The sequence below is a fragment of the Pseudorasbora parva genome, chromosome 6, assembly GCF_024679245.1.
Source record: "Pseudorasbora parva isolate DD20220531a chromosome 6, ASM2467924v1, whole genome shotgun sequence".
Lineage (NCBI taxonomy): Eukaryota > Metazoa > Chordata > Actinopteri > Cypriniformes > Gobionidae > Pseudorasbora > Pseudorasbora parva.
The window spans coordinates 38810208-38827963 of NC_090177.1; the positions used below are offsets into that span (position 1 = coordinate 38810208).

Here is a 17756-nt window from a genome sequence, read left to right on the forward strand (position 1 = left end):
ATACCTGTCGGGCTGGGGCTAGTAATGCTACTGCTAATTAAGGTTGATATCTCTGTAGCACTATCCACAACTTTCCCGAACTCTGATCAGATCGGTCGCATGGATCTGACTATCTGACAAGAACTTACTAATATCTGTAGCACTAAGCGATTCACCCGAGTTATGCGGTGCACACATTTTGCCACTGTGTGTAGGCTTGGCTGTTCCCTATGATCCACGCGAGAATTACCTTCCGTCCATGCGCCCGTAAATTGATTTTATTTTATTATAAATAAAGGTTTATTTGTTTCTTGTTATTTATTTTGTTAGATATTTCCACTTTGCGGGAGTCCCGCAAAATAATTTTATTTTCCCGCGACACGCACACAATAATATCTTGCCACCCGCATCCGCCCATCATCAACTATGATCCCGCGCCGCACTCGGTTGTGCTGGGTCCCGCGGGACTGCAGGTCTCTATTTAACGTTAGGTTGTTAGAGCGGTCTTGCTACACAATAAATCTGTAAATTATTGAAAACAATAAACATACCCCTTGCAAAAAATTATACAGTTGTACTGCAGTATTTTAAACAGGCTAGGTTAAACTAATATATTATATAAACTCAATAATTAAATTTACAGCAATGAAATGTTAATTTTTATTACAATGCACTTAAATTAATTGAAGTTCATGCATTTATTTTCACGTTGATTAAAAAAAAGTCTACTGACAATGTCTGACATGATTTCAACAATTACAAATATTAAAATATAAATGTTACTTCTACATCACAATTCTTGAGTTTATTTGAAGCTCGTTGGGCATTGAATGGATGCGTATGGTGCTAGGCAACATGTCAAACTGGTCCGTTTATGTTGCATGGTTTATGGTAGCAAGTAGGTGAGAGACCCAGGCGCTCAGCGCTCATCAACCCCAGCGAGAGCAGCCTCAACTCGGCTCGTTCTTCTGACGACTGCCGCTGCCTGGCAGAAGCCCCTCCTATGATGCAAATTCTTGTCTGTTGTGTAGTGAATGAAGCGAATGGAGTCAAAATGTTCACGCGTCCATGTTCGCGCGAATAGCGCTATTTATTCGCGTCACTCGCGTCTGATGAACGCAGCATAACTGTTATGTGTGCTAAACCGGAACTGAGATACCGTCAACCGGAAGTATCGAGTGTCATGGCGACGCCCACTAAAACTTGCAGGAAAGTTGTGGATAACTTGACATTTTTTAATGACATCATCGCCCTTATTTATGCTCATTCTTTTGACGCGTGTAGGTCATTTTTTTGATATTTTTACACAGGGCACCTTTAAGCTACCGTAACGTCCTCAGACAGTCAGCTTGAGATCCTTTCCATCTAAACTGGCTTTACCTCTTAAACCAAGTAGTAAATGTTTTGTGAGGAGTACAAGAACCATATTCATCCGCACAGTCACGCTGGGCCAAAGCAAAGTCCTTCCGCAAAATGCATGCAGTTTTGTTTTTTTTAACTTGATTTTTCAGGGTTTCCGTGTTTTCGCTGTCGGCCGCTAGGGAGTACTATTACGCATCTTCTGAATGAGTACAGAATCTCCTGATCAAAACACACGCGAGTAAGATGCAGTAAAACAAGCGATCGCATGTAATCATATGCATATAAAAAAATAACGTGATCATCATCATTAAACAGCATATGAATCAAAACTGAATGAAATGTGGACCCAGAGTGATCTACAGGACTGTGTAAGCATTAGAGTTGTTGATGGACTCGATCTCCTCCATCTGTGTTTGATCATCTCTGAATCTGATCTGGAGTCAGTCTTTCACAAAAACGTGAGTTGCTCAGCTTTTTGTTCAAAATGTAGCTTTTTTATGAAACTTACACATATTCAAGTGTAAAAAAAAAAGGAATGCATGAAGCTAGAATAAAACATTTGTTTTTGTTGTTATTAAAAAGAAGAGGGTCAGATCTTTATTTTGATATATTGCATGCTCAGATATTCATTAAACTAAATACTCTATGGGCTATTATATTTTTGTGAAAATTGTCAAAAACCCTGGCGGTGGCTCGCAACTTTTTTTTTAACGCTGGTGGGGAAAGAATTCACAGCTAGAGGGCCAAAAGTTACAGTGTACCTTACAATATAATTTTCTCTCATAAAACCATATTTTATAAATGATTCAAGAATTATTCACATGTATAATGCTCCTGAAACTACATGCCTAGAAAATCCTACCTATGGTCATACATTTTGATAGTTTTAGCAATTTATACCAAAGATACAGTAAATGTTACTTTCTAACTTCTGCCAAAGGTGTTTATACAAGATAACCGTTTAAATAATAGAAAAGATAATCAAAAATGTGTTGAGCATAAAACAATTTTATTCATAGAACAAGAACATATTATCCAAAGTCTGCATATATATTTTCCATTCACAGAACAAGGCCACATGCATAGTCTGATCAAAAATGTATTTCCTGTTACAATGTGTGAAAATCCAGTTTGATCTCAAGCCAACGGACAAGCTAAATTATTGATTAAGCCATAAATCTGAGCTCAGTAAATCTCATTTAATCTGATTTTTCCCTCCATATGTAATGCTAGATCCGCATGTTAAGCTTGCATCAGAGACAGATGTTGTTCAGGCTTGTTAGGTAAAATGTTAGGCCCGTTTCATAATGCACACAAAAATGCTGCTTTAAAGGCCCGTTCAAACCAAGAACAATAACTGTAACTATAACCTGCAGAAAGTTTCCACTAGTGGGCAGAGAGTTGGCACCACAAGGAAGGCAATAGACTGTATAGTTATCACCTGAACAGGGTTTGATCCCTCCCACCAAACTATACAACCTACTACCTCACCCTGTCAAGACACCAAAGTGCAATCCCGTGGCGCACATCCTCTGACACACTTGCGTATTTACAAAGTCATCACGCAACGGTAATCGTAACTTTACTTCTTTAATGCGATTGCATATCCTCTAACTCATTGGACGACTGCAGACACTTGAGGAGGTCTCCATGTTGATTGTGGGTGATTTGGCTGTCACCTTAGGAAAGACAGTAGATTGTATAGTTATCTCAGTGAGAGAGCACCGTGCTCCACAACTATTCAATCTACTACCTCAGCCCCAAGGACAGCAGAACAGATGTCAACCAGTCAGACAGCAGACCGCTGGGTTCATTCCTGCGGAGAGAGAGAGAGAGAAAGAGAGAGAAGATGGTTAGGACTATACAGTCAAATATTCATTGAAGCTTTGAGCAAGTATTTACCCTTGTAAAAAATAATTCTGCTTAATAATACTGAATGTGCGCTTGTAGTGTACTTCAAATAGTGTAATTCATTTTTAAAAACAGTACTTGCAGATAAGGTTATATAAATGGGTAACACTTTATTTTAAGGTTCAGTTATTAACTATTAACTAGTTGCTTATTAGCATGCATATTACTAGGATATTGGCTGTTTATTAGCACTTAGAAAGCACATATGAATGCCTTATTCTACATGACCTTATTCTACATCCCTTAATCCTACCCAATACTAAACTTAAATACTAAAAAAACTACCTTACTAAGTATTAATAAACAGTAAATTAGGAGTTTATTGAGGCAAAAGTCATATTTAATAGTGAATATGTGTTCCCCATACTAAAGTGTTACCTTATACGTTAATAATCTTTTGTCGCGCTTTAAAGAAGCGCACTTGCTTTTATGTCGACTAATATACTAAAGCACATGAAAAGTACTTGATTATGATTTGAACATAATATATACTGTTATTCAATATTACATTTTAACTTAAATGTACTAAATAGCAGCTCCATCATTATAAATGTGTAAATGCCATTGAAAGTTTATGTTTATTGTAGATGCTTGTCAGTACATTAACTATATAGCAGTAACTATATTTCAAATACTATAGAAGTAAATATGATATTACATATGAAGATGTACCTAAGTCCTACAAATGTGTAATAAATATGTAATTCAATAGAAATTACATTAAAGTTTATTCTAAATGCTTGTCAGTACATTGACTATAGCAGTAACTTAAACTATATTTCAAATACTCTAGAAGTAAATATGAAATTACATATGAAGATGTACCTAAGTCCTGTAACAAACATGCAAGTTCATGCAGTTCACACTTAAAAAATATTATTTTAAAGTATATTTAATCTGTAATAAGAACACTTTTTAAAAGTATGCTGTATTTGTCTTTTAATTCTTCCACCATTTTTGGAATTCGGCATCTGAACACTTTCTGGCTGACAAACATTAGTGCATCATGTTCATAGTTAATGTGATTCTCAACACCGGCTACGACCCCTGTGTGAACTTCAGGAGGACTGACTTCATACATCCACAGCAAATCATCTTGACATCAGCTGGTTATAAGTCATTGCAAAGAATGGCTCAGATAAGCGAAGTTAACTCTGAGAAAAGGTTGTGCTGCATTTGTTTGCAGATGCCACTCGGTGCGATATGTTATTATCTAATCCAAGTTCAATTTTGAGTCGACACTTCAATGGTCTGACTTCAGTCATTCAGTCACATAACCCGAATGGTGCTGTCACAGATCACAGAGCTACTTATTTCTACATAGTTGCCGAAAAACAGCAGTAGTTGAAAGCCCAGCATGTGTGTTCTCCAGACTCGAGTCAGCGGTGCTTATTTGAGTCGGAAAAACGATCAAGCATGAAAAAGACTAGGGAACTGTGAGGAGTTGATCCAGGATGCAGGCTAAAAGGGAAGCGCTAATTTTGAAAGCCAAAGCAAAATTACTCACTCATTCTAGCGAGGCTGGCATTGGATCATGAAGAAAAAAAGTCTTGATCCTTCGCCAGGAATTGGCGCCCGTTTTGCCAAAAAACTGAGCTCATTCCGACGAGACAACATTGCGTAAGCTATGCTTTTGAAGTAAACAGACGATGTAAAACATGGCTTCCCCAGCTGTCTCCTGTAGCTTTAACAAAGCTGATTCTGCTATTCCGCACAGCAAAATAGTGGGAAAACAAAATGGCGGCGTTTCGGCCATTTTAGGGTGCGAGTGCTGTGCATTCCTTACAACCTCTGTGAGGTGTGCCTGAAAAACCCATTCACACGTTCACTGTTCTCAGAGGCTGTGGAAGAGTAAGGGTCTCCCTCTCGATCACTGGGGGATGTCTGGCATCAGTACAACCACTAGAAAGCCAAGATTCCTCCTCGAGTCAATAACGTTCTTTCACAGACAACAAAACTACCAGATAAAGGCTACTGTGAAAGTCATCCGCTGCTGGTCACTGTGTCAGTTAGCATCTTTGAACATCAGCATTCTAACATGTTAGCATCCAACTAAATCAGCCCCTAATTTGTGAATGTTAAAGTTGTACTGTTAAAAGCAACATTTCCCCCCATCATCCACTCATTCATGAACTTCCAACCTTGATCAAGCAAGTGGGACATGCAAGAAAACAGTTATTGTGTGGAGTTAAGAGGTGGAGCGTGTCTGTTTTGCATAACTAGACATGCAAATCTCTTCCAGTGAATTGACTCTCAGCAATTTGTAAACATACAAAAGTCTCCTAAGCTAATTAGCATACACATGCTCTGCTTTGGCCCATTCGGGGGGACAATGAAAAGTTTTGGCACAAGACACAGTCTGCTGTAGCACAAAGAAGAGGCAGAAGCTGAGAGATGGCATGTCATGCCTTTGCTGTGCCAACTGTCTGTGAAGGTCAGGTCTGTCATAAGCTGTTCAACAGGCGGAACTATCTTTATCTCTTATCAGTGCAGGTGTGTTATTCGTTTTACATTGTTATAATGTCCACACCCGTAATAGTTACTAGCGTTTACCATGTAGATGTTTTATTGTGCCAGCTATTCTATAGAGCTGCTTCTTTAGGGCAGTGTATGATGGCTCACCCGTGAAATGTGCTAATATGGTCTGACAGATGTGGCATTTGGATTTTTAGATTACACAGGGAACTAGTCTGCCCTTCTGTTCCCCAATGTGCGGTATAATCGCCTTGATGGGAACAAACCAGCGTTTTTGGTGCTTTGCCAGATATTTAAGTCCATTTTAGTGCCGCTTAGATTTTTTTCATATGTAAATGACCTCTTTAGTCAATTTATAAAATATGTAATGCTGATGCTAATGCAAATTAGACACAATCACCCTGATTTTTACAACATGGGTATTTAAGAGAGTATTAGAGATTATCTGTTGCTTTCAGAGTAGACCGTGTGGGTGGAACTGAAAAGAGAACCATAAGATAGTATAAAAAAAGATATTGCAGCAATATTTAAATAGCAGTTTGGTGGCTATATCAGTTGGCTATGTCTATCAACACTTTTATTCAATGACTTCAGGAAAGAGTTTGCATTCCACATAATCATAATATTCACAAAAACTGCAGTGATTGTTCTGCATAGCGCTCAAGGACAAAGAGAATATTCAAAAGCTAAATTCGAATGACTTTCACAATACTTTTCCAACTATACAGTATTTTACTTTAAGGGAATTTCCACTAAGTGTCTGAAATGTGACTTTAATTGTCTGCTAACGTTACTCTTAAGTAGATGAGAACAAATGATTCTTCAAAAAAGAAACACTCATACTCTACTGAAGCTCAAAATGATCTTAGACAAAACATAACATAACACAGTTCACCCAAAAATAAAATGCTGTCATTAATTACTCACCCTCAAGTCTTTCCAAACACAAACTTGTTTATCTTTGGAAAACAAATGAAGATCTTCCTTCCATCTCTCCATTGACAGTCTATGCAACTACCACTTTGACGCTTCAAAAAGTTCATAAAGAGATCATAAAACTAATGCAATAATTTAGTCAGTCTTTTTCTGAAGAGATTCTATCGCTTTATACGCTAAACAGATTTATGTTAAGCTTTTATTTACATATAAACATTCATCTACTCACACATTTACATATGGTAAACAGAAGCTCAAGCATGCTTGCGTGATATGAGCCAATGAGGTTCATTCTTGTGTTACGCAGCACGTTTGAGCTTCAGCGAGAACCAATGAGGTTAATTCTCGTGTTACGCATCACGTTTGAGCTTCAGCGAGAACCAATGAGGTTCATTCTCGTGTTACGCAGCACGTTTGAGCTTCAGCGAGAACCAATGAGGTTCATTCTTGTGTTACGCATCATGTTTAAGCTTCAGCGAGAACCAATGAGGTTCATTCTCGTGTTACGCAGCACGTTTGAGCTTCTGCGAGAACCAATGAGGTTCATTCTTGTGTTACGCATCACGTTTGAGCTTCAGCAAGAACTATTGAGGTACATTCTCGTTTTACGCATCACGTTTGAGCTTCAGCGAGAACCAATGAGATTCATTCTTGTGTTACGCATCATGTTTAAGCTTCAGCGAGAACCAATGAGGTTCATTCTCGTGTTACGCAGCACGTTTGAGCTTCTGCGAGAACCAATGAGGTTTATTCTCGTCTTACGCATCACGTTTGAGCTTCTTCGAGAACCAATGAGGTTCATTCTCTTGTTACGCATCACGTTTGAGCTTCAGCGAGAACCAATGAGGTCAATTCTCTTGTTACGCATCACGTTTGAGCTTCAGCGAGAACCAATGAGGTTCATTCTCGTGTTACGCAGCACGTTTGAGATTCAGCGAGAACCAATGAGGTTCATTCTCGTGTTACGCAGCACGTTTGAGCTTCAGCGAGAACCAATGAGGTTAATTCTCGTGTTACGCAGCACGTTTGATCTTCAGCGAGAACCAATGAGGTTCATTCTCGTGTTACGCATCACGTTTGAGCTTCAGCGAGAACCAATGACGTTAATTATCGTGTTACGCAGCACGTTTGAGCTTCAGTGAGAACCAATGAGGTTCATTCTCGTGTTACGCATCACGTTTGAGCTTTAGCAAGAACCAATGAGGTTCATTCTCGTGTTACGCAGCACGTTTGAGCTTCAGCGAGAACCAATGAGGTTAATTCTCGTGTTACGCATCACGTTTGAGCTTCAGCGAGAACCAATGAGGTTAATTCTCTTGTTACGCATCACGTTTGAGCTTCAGCGAGAACCAATGAGGTTCATTCTCGTGTTACGCAGCACGTTTGAGATTCAGCGAGAACCAATGAGGTTCATTCTCGTGTTACGCAGCACGTTTGATCTTCAGCGAGAACCAATGAGGTTCATTCTCGTGTTACGCAGCACGTTTGAGCTTCAGCGAGAACCAATGAGGTTAATTATCGTGTTACGCATCACGTTTGAGCTTCAGCGAGAACCAATGAGGTTAATTATCGTGTTACGCAGCACGTTTGAGCTTTAGCAAGAACCAATGAGGTTCATTCTCGTGTTACGCAGCACGTTTGAGCTTCAGCGAGAACCAATGAGGTTCATTCTCGTGTTACGCAGCACGTTTGAGCTTCAGCGAGAACCAATGAGGTTCATTCTCGTGTTACGCAGCACGTTTGAGCTTCAGCGAGAACCAATGAGGTTCATTCTCGTGTTACGCAGCACGTTTGAGCTTCAGCGAGAACCAATGAGGTTCATTCTCGTGTTACGCAGCACGTTTGATCTTCTGCGAGAACCAATGAGGTTTATTCTCGTCTTACGCATCACGTTTGAGCTTCTTCGAGAACCAATGAGGTTCATTCTCGTGTTACGCATCACGTTTGAGCTTCAGCGAGAACCAATGAGGTTAATTCTCGTGTTACGCAGCACGTTTGAGCTTCAGCAAGAACCAATGAGGTTCATTCTCGTGTTACGCAGCACGTTTGAGATTCAGCGAGAACCAATGAGGTTCATTCTCGTGTTACGCAGCACGTTTGAGCTTCAGCAAGAACCAATGAGGTTCATTCTTGTGTTACGCAGCACTTTTGAGCTTCAGCAAGAACCAATGAGGTTCATTCTTGTGTTACGCAGCACTTTTGAGCTTCTACGAGAACCATTGATGTTCATTTTTGCATGCCAAGCAACTACAGTTTAGATTTAAATGCCTAAATTAATGAACCATTCAATTAATTTGGATTAGTTTTACATTCTATCCAAAAAGTGGTAGTTGTGTAGGCTGTCAATGGAAAGACAGAAAGCACTCACATTTAATTAAAAAATCTTAATTTGTGTTCCGAAGATGAACAAAAGTCTTCAGGTGAACTCAGTATCGAAACAATGTTGAAGTAGAATATCAGTACTTTACAATATAAGGTTTGCCAAATGTCTTGTAATCAGTATTTCTGTTAACTAAAACTTTAATAGATTTTAATTAATATAAATATTAAATGAAAACTTAAGAATTGTTCCTTGGGCAAAGGAATAAATAAGATGAATTTGAAGTACTGGAACTACCAATGAAAATGGAAAATATAAAAATAAAAGCCAACTCAAAATAATAATTGATACTATAATAATATAAAAATAATACTGAAGTATAACTTTAAGTACTAAAATAACATGCCAAAAATTGTGGATAACATCAGAGCTTAATGTTAACAATTTTCCTATAAGTCTCTTACAAAACTAGATTATATAATGGCTTTCAAATGAGGTTATAGATTAGTTTTAGAGAGACAAGGTGTTTCTGTATGCTTGACTCTTAAACAGAATGCACAAAGTCATAGTGTTAGGGCAAGCAACTAAGCACTAACAGATCTGCATGTTGCAGGCATTAGTGTCTTATGTTATTAGTTTAACATGTTTATTCATTTTAAATCAGCTTTACCCTATAGCCATATGGGGATCCAGATTAGTAACCAAAAGTTAATAACTGTTGTAGCATCATGGGAAAATGCTAGAAGCGTTTTTTTGTGAGAGACCTTGTATTATACATGTATGTATTAAGCATCTTTATAATCTTTATCGAAATTAAGAGAGTCTACATGCAGTTGCCCTTTAAAAGTTAAATTATACTTTTCAAAAACCTACACATGCAACATCATAATTGCCATGGAGCACATAAGTGAAGACTGTGGAAGGCAGCAACTCTGTGAATCATACAGATATGAAAGACTCGAATGCATTTTTAGAGGAGTTTGTTGTTAGCATGTTGCTAAGCTAATCCCAGACTACTCAAATAAGCATTAAAATGCATATAACACACTAAAATAGACTTTTTTTAAAGACATTTTGTTATATAATGACATTCATTTCTAATCAACATTTCTCTAATCTTAGTTTGATCTTTTCACTGAGCTTGCAGTGCATTCTGGGATTGCGACACATGCAATGCCTTACAATGCTGAGAATTTGGCTAAAGTACCTTACCTTTTGGAGCCGCCTTCATAGCAGGAATGCCTTAATATCCTCACTAGCTCACTAGGGTTTGGAACAGAGCCTGATTCTCTAATATATGAAAAACATCACAAAGGCATTATAATTGCAGTTGTTAAAATAATCTCTGCCTAATATATCACTCTCTGCGATGCATGACAAAACCTGTTTCTAAAAGTAGCTATTATAAAGACACCCAGCAACAGCTAAAGCCCTCTCTGTCTCTCGATAAATGGCTGCCATTTTTAATTGCCAGCATTTGTATACGCATCAGGCATACCACCTCTTGGCATAATCATATACCAAGCATTTTACAGTCACAAAGGAACATCTTGCTTCCCTGTTTTGCAACTCAGAAAAGAGATCAACAAAAGGCCTTCTTACCTAGCGATCAAAGGACACAGCCGTTAGCCCTTGTGCCCGTCCAATCGCAGGAGGTAAACAGGCAAATCAATTAGCCTTCTGTACGCCTCCCACTGTGTTACGGTTGCCAAGACCATATGGCGTTACGAAAATGGAACGGAAAATGGCTATCGATGATCTTGCGCTAACGGGCTAAATGTTTGGCACAAGCTCAGCGATTGAGCGATTGGTACATATTCTTGTTTTCATTTTAATTTTCTCCCCTCCTTTCTGTCGCCGAGTCCCTGAGTCTGGTGCCAAGAAATGGGCAGTGCCTGTATGCCAGGCTGAATTTCAATGAACGGAGAACAGGGTGGTGGGTAAAGCGTTGAAGGGTGGGGGATGTTGGCAAAGGAAGAGTAAGAGGCCACAATTACAAGAGAAAAAAAAAAATACAGAACTTGAGACAATGCCTCTTCATTTAACTTATCAGGGGAGCTTCCCCATTGAAAATCCCTTCTGCGTCCGCATAACCGAAAATTAGCCTTTGATGTCTCATGAAAGGAGAAAATACAAGAAATGAACAAACAATAGATGTTTTTCATTTGATCTTCTCAGCATTGGTGAATCCATATCTAGCACGTTATCCTTTAGTACAACTGTTGCACAAGTTATTTAAAGGGATAGTTCCCTCTGAAATGTGAATGTGAAATGTGAAATGAAAATGTGATGTTTATCTGCTTACCCTCAGGGCATCCAAGATGTAGGTGTGTTTGTTTCTTCAGTTGAACACAAATGAAGATTTTTAACTCCAACCTTTGCTCATATAATGCGGTGTATTTCTATGGGAGTAAAAAACACACTGACATACAAATCAATATTAAACCCTTTGGCAACACATTATTGTCTTACGACATGAAACGATCGGTTTCTACGAGAAACCCAACAGGATTTAATGTATTTTTTTACCTCACATCAGACAAATTTCATTTAGTATTCCCAACGACAATATTTCCATTGAGGAAATTAATGTAAATATACCTATGAACGGGTCGGGTTTGCGACCTTAGTCATCGGAAGTAATGGCGTTACTAGATGAGATTCGTCTGATATGAGGTAAAAAAAAAAATAACTCATTAATATTGTTCTGTATCTTGAAGAAACCGATCGTTTCGTGTCTGAAGACATCAATGTGTCGCCACGAGCCACAGGGTTTACTATGGATTCATATGTCTATGTGCTTTTTACTCTCATAGTGTCTCTCATAGAAATACACCCCATTGACATGCATTATACGAGCAACAGTTGGAGTTAAAAATCTTTATTTGTGTTCTACTGAAGAAACAAACACACCTACATCTTGGATGCCCTGAGGGTAAGCAGATAAACATCACATTTTAATTTTTGGTTGAAATATTAATAAACATAGTATTACAGTAGCATAGAACTGCATTTCTTCCTGTTCTAGTTACTGAACCTGTGACTTTATTCCTCAGTTACTCCTTACACACAGCTTTGTCCCTGCTCAAAAGAAAATGTCATTAATCATTCTGCTTATGATCCCCTATCATCAACCTACACCAGAGAGAAACGCCCTTATTGCAAAAATAGCGGTCCCCAAAAAACAGGAAGTTGGGCTTGGCTTGACCTTGGTTGACTCTGTCACGCGGTCTCCGGAGAGCCTGCTGTTACTCATCGAAACTCAACGATAAGGATTCTGCTTTGCCTTGTTTATACAAAGACCTTGCAGATTAGACTTAGATCTCTGCCCCCGTCTGGGGCCGTGTAACTAATAGGCTCCGAGCATATGCTGTGTGTCTGTGCATTTTGCAGTGTTTTCTCACCTGCAGTGAATTTTCCGCTTTCGTTACAAACACTTCTTCCAAATCAAACATTAAAAATGAAGTCAAAATACTTGGAGATTACAAAACTGCTGGTGAATTCTGTCCATTCCAGCGTGAAGTTGTAGATTTTGTTTGCGTATGCAGTGAAATTAAAGTATTTTTAGGGTTAAACTTGGTTTGTTTTGAAACTTCCTGTTTGCTAATGTGGGGTCGGAGCCTAGGGTGCATCTGATCGTCAGCTACAGTAAATGTAGGAGGGAGCGAGGCTGTATAGGAAGGGGGGAGGGGGTGGGGTGCTGAGGGAGGGGGGGAGAGAGAGAAAATATGAAACTACATGATAAGTTCATCTGAGGAGAACAGGGGGTGGAGGAAATGCTCTCCTTTCCTCCCTCCCTCGCTCCACTTTTTCCTGTTGCCATCTCTCTCTGTCTCGGAGCAAAATAAACATGTATACGCAAACTTCTCTCAGCTTTACTGTACAGATCAGCCCTCGTTCCTTCTGCTGATGGGTAATAAAACACAAAAAAAGAACATTATCCAGGAAAAATCCTTGCTTTATAGCTAAAACATCACATATCAGCACATCATGTGATATATATTAGAACCTAACACCACCGTTTTTCACAGCTTTTCCACGTTTGTTCACATGTGGAGAGCCGATATTCTACTAAATAAGTGAAATGTTTGCTATTATTTGAAAGAGACTGCATTAAAAAGTCACCCAGTAAAATACACTTAGTACAGCAGCTCACAAACACGTGGCATGTCGACGCCATTTTGAGACCTTTTCTTTGTATTTTTTTTTTTTAAGATGTGAATCAGATTTAAATCATATTCATTGATGCATTTTTATTTTCATTGGTCAACTGGTGTCGTTTCAACCAAGTTGTAATATCCTTTTTTTTTTACAGATCACCTTCTCTACTCTAGAGAAAGCAGAGACCATTGATTGTCCAGCCTGTTTTAAAGGAATCTACTGTAAACGTCAAAGAAATGCACAAAATATTAACAAGATAGGTGTTGCATGTGACATACGTTACGTTTCGTTCGGTTACAAAAATGTAGTGTTGTATTTAAACACCCCTATTTGATGTTTTCTGTATGCAATGTCGAATCAGTATTTTCGATTTTAGTTACTTCTGCCTATCGGCATAACAAATATAAATTGGTGAATAATATACAATTAGTTTCTAAATGGTTGCCTTTCATTATTCTCTTTCCCAAACTAGCACAGATCGGTTTATTTTGCCATTCATCTAATTTGCACTGCAAATGCAACAGGAAAAAAGCAGTCGAATCCAAACAGAACAAGCCTACCTTTTGAAAGATTACCAGCTGAATATAAAAAGAAGTCATTTGATAATACCTACCAATGCCAAACAAGTAACCGAATGCTTTTGTATACTGTACATGCAAGAGGAACTTTGCTTATGCTTTTGTACATGCAAATTATATATCGCAGCTAAGCACTTTTTTTATAGAGAGGTATAAAATAAAAATAATAAACTGGCAGTGATACAGTCGACAAAGAGAAAAAGGTAATTGTTGTACAGGAATTTGAGGGATATATTTGGCATTTTATAGGCCATCCACAAATCCCTGCCATCATATCCAAAAATATCACTGTGTTATTTTCCTCCCAAAAGCATTAAGGCAGCAGCCAAATACCATTTGGATGTTTAAATCATCAAAATCTAACATCTTAAACAAACGCAAACCCCGAAATGAACTGCCGAAAGCGACCCAAACCTAAGGAAACATACACGCATCTGAAGGAATTGCAAAAGTAAATTGCCTTTTAAAAAAATCTTAACAAAGCATTATTTTAAATAGCACCGAACCAAAAAACATTTATCAAAAGCACATCAACAATTCGTTTGGCCGAAAAGCGAAGTAGAAATGGCGGAATCCGAGGCATGGACTCAGGAGTGAAGCAGACACGTTTACAAGAGGAAGACAACAGTGAACAAGAGAGCCAGAGCAGCTGGGGAAAATAATCGACAATGATGCTTTAACAGAATTGCTTAAAAAGTGACAAAATATTCTGTGGAATATTACAAAGTATGAAAGCGGGAGTGGGGAAATAAACGAAATACCTGTGGACTAGAGGCTTCAACGTCAAAGAACACAAGGCAGGGTCATGGCGGCGAGAAGAGGTAGACTCGTGCACGTAGTACGCCTATCTCAGGGAGAGAGAGAGACCTAGAAACGTGCTACCACCAAACATGCTCTTCCATGGGGTTGTGGCTGAAGAAAGAGCACGTACAGCGGCCTCCGCTTGACTCGCCTCACCACAAGCTCTTTCTCCCTGCCCACTTTGGCACAGGATGCGAAGTGAAAGACAGAAGCTGAGAAAGCGAGAGAGGAGGTGGAGAAAGAAAGGGACTGAAAGCAGAGATCAAGAGGATTTGCTATGTAAAAAAAAAAAGTAAAGGTACAGCTTTTGCTACCGCCTGTGACAAACTAGCACGCAAACCATGGCAAACTTGTATTTTTGGGTATGCAAGAGAGTCAGCTTGTACCCCTCTGTCCCAGTCACAGTTATCCCAAGCAGATGTCTGGAATATAAGTGGTCAGAATTGATTATTTAAAGGAAAAACTTGATCGGCCGAGCAGGACCCAAGTACCGACAGATTCAGAACAGGTTAATACTTACATGATTTTTCGGTCCCTTCAGCCAAAGCATGTGACCCGACTCCTTCAGAAATTACTCAGTGGTTTCTCGGGGAATATAAATAACCCTCCCAAAAGAAGTGCGAGAGGACGAAGAGTTGATTCTGCTCGCCCCTGAGAATGCAACGATTGCCTTTGTCAGCATTTGGCAGCCGTCCCAGGTAGTTTGAGCCGTCCAGTTATAGTCCTCGCTAATCATTACACACATCCAGAGGCTGTTCTGCCACCGTCTGTGTTTTGGATTTCTTTACCAGGGGAACATGACATGAGTGGTCCGTAGTACTTCCTCAAAGACACCACAGTTGGCTGATCCCGCTTGCCTGATTCATTTGGTTTTATGACTCACCATGTGTTTGACATCCAAGTTGCACTTTGCATGCAGGCACTAACCCAGTTAAGAGAAGCAAAATGGCGTTCAGATAAGCACTGGGGAAGTTATTGCAGTTTGCAGTGGAGTCATATCGCTACAAGTTGGTCAGGTGTTCAAGCCCTTACCATGAAAGAGGAAGTTACTACAACGTGTCAGTCATGCAGCGGCAGCCTTCACATGGTCATCTTCCTGTGCAAGAAAGTTCTGATGTAAAACAGGCATCCCCTTTATGGTACGCAGATGGCATCTTGTCAGATGTGTGCACGCTTGTCCCGTCTGCTCGCAGGCAGTGTCCTGGGCAGCACAGTGCGTGACGTCACGGTTCCTTTGTTATTGATGCATTTACATATTTCACATTTACTGAACTCGCTGAACTCTTCACTTCCTAGCACATCCGTTCCCCGTCCAGTGCTCCCAGAGAGAGAGAGAGGGAGAAAAAAACATCGCTTTTAAACACCTTTTCAGTTGGCGCCTTGCCAAAGTAGGGGAGCGTGAAAGCACAGAAGGAAATCCTTGATGCAGCGCCTTAGTTGCAGACGCTACAAAGATTTATTTTGCGCTTCTCCCCCCTCCCTCTTCTACAAATTTGCTCCCTGTGTCTCTTCCTGTCGGAGTGAGGGGAGGCTGTAAAAAGTTTCAGCTGCGCCGGCAGAGGCTGTCTCATTTGGCAGCAGTTCAAAACAGCATTGCTTGCTTCCAAAAGCCAGTCTGCTTGCCAGCCGGGTGAGTTTGAAAAGGCCACACTACACTCCGCCCATGTTTGGGAGAGCGAGAGAGAGAGAGAGAGAGAGAGAGAGAGAGAGAGAGAGAGAGAGAGAGAGAGAGAGAGAGAGAGAGAGAGAGAGAGAGAGAGAGAGAGAGAGAGAGAGAGAGAGAGATGGGGCAAAGCTATGCGCCACGGCTCAGCCCTTCCCACCCTGCTTTACTTGGCAGAACAGCTTTTCACAGGATAGGGGGGAATCTAGGTCAGACCCCGTGTGCCTGTTGTGGGACAGATCAGAGCACCTTTTCATGTGTGTGAGGTGTACTCCTCCCTCGGCACTTACCATTTCCTGCACATGCCAACTAAAAGCAGGATCCTGACCGGGTCTAGTTACTCCAGTACAGTAAAGCGTACCTTTCAAAAGCCCACCTGCACTTTCTAAGCGCTTTCAAAGAAGTATCTGTAATCCTGAATTCTGTGTAAAGCATGTGCCCGGAAACGCACGGATGGGATGGGCTGTGGTGCCTGTACGCTGATTGTTTTTCTGCAAGTTTGTTTTGGGTCTGTGGCCCCGTAGTCATCTCAATTTCCAACCTGAACTGTTGACTTTGGCATGGTGCACTCCACAGGTGTTGGCACTGCGCAGCAGAGAACTGCTCAAAATGACTGATGGCGTACAGCTGACTGTCACATCTATGTTCATCTCCACCTGCAGAGCTTGTTTAGGGCAGGTTCCCATCACGCCTACCTACAGTTCCCTTTGTTCCCATATTGTGCATGTTACTATCAGTGGAGCCAGTGCTTTTCAAGAGGGAAGCATATATATCATGTAAACTTGAAAAATCTAGTTTTTAATGTTGTTTGCATGTGGTGTATGTGGTGTTTTTAAATCTGCTTTAGACAAAATTCATGTCAACACCGTTGCTGAGTACTTTCTCCTTAAAACGGCAGTGAAAAAGCAAAAACTGACTTCACAAATTACCTTGTAACCAATCACGTCAACGTGTGGGCGGGCTTTAGCATATCATTAACTATAACCGCTCTGAAGCAGAAGAGTCTCAAGAGAAGCCACGTTATCCTTGCTGTTGATATGAAAAATCAGGCACTTTTAGCAATATACCATGAGAGTTTTGTATATGATGTATATTATGATGTTATGATGAATTATTTGACTTTCTCCAATGAAATGTTCAAAGCGCTTGTAAGGATGCTGATTTTCCTAAGGCAGATGAGATGGAGAATGGAAACATGCTTTGTGTAACATTAGCAACACATTATTAGCTGTTTGATAACGCAGTCAAGCAAAAGGATAATCCTATTAATTACCGTTATGCATCCGATGTTTTGAAGAGTGCAGCGGTGGACATTGGGTACTTGAGTAAAGGTAAAAGTACTACTGGTCAAATATTACTCTGATAAAAGTTAAAGTGCTAAAAAGTATTTTACTTAAGTAAGTAAGTACAGAAGTATTTGTTTTTAAAAGTACTTAGGTATCAAATGTGTGTATATATATATATATATATATATATATATATATATATATATATATATATATATATATATATATATATATATTTATTTTTTGTCAATTCATTATTTTTTATTAGTGTTGCTTTGGTGTAT

The 17756-nt window shown here is 39.6% G+C and overlaps 1 long non-coding RNA gene across 3 annotated transcripts; it reads right to left on the bottom strand.

Annotated features, from left to right (window-relative positions):
* Nucleotides 1–2329: 2329 nt before the first annotated feature.
* Nucleotides 2330–17521, bottom strand: LOC137079402 (uncharacterized). 3 transcript variants are annotated; one of them, XR_010905494.1, is made up of 2 exons: nucleotides 15044–17521; nucleotides 2330–3157 (listed from the first exon to the last, which is right to left on the bottom strand). It is a non-coding gene; the product is annotated as an uncharacterized lncRNA (long non-coding RNA). The 3 variants fall into 3 exon arrangements; XR_010905493.1 differs by lacking the exon at nucleotides 15044–17521 and adding an exon at nucleotides 14484–14996; XR_010905492.1 differs by lacking the exon at nucleotides 15044–17521 and adding an exon at nucleotides 4760–5448.
* Between the last annotated feature and the right edge of the window lie 235 nt (nucleotides 17522–17756).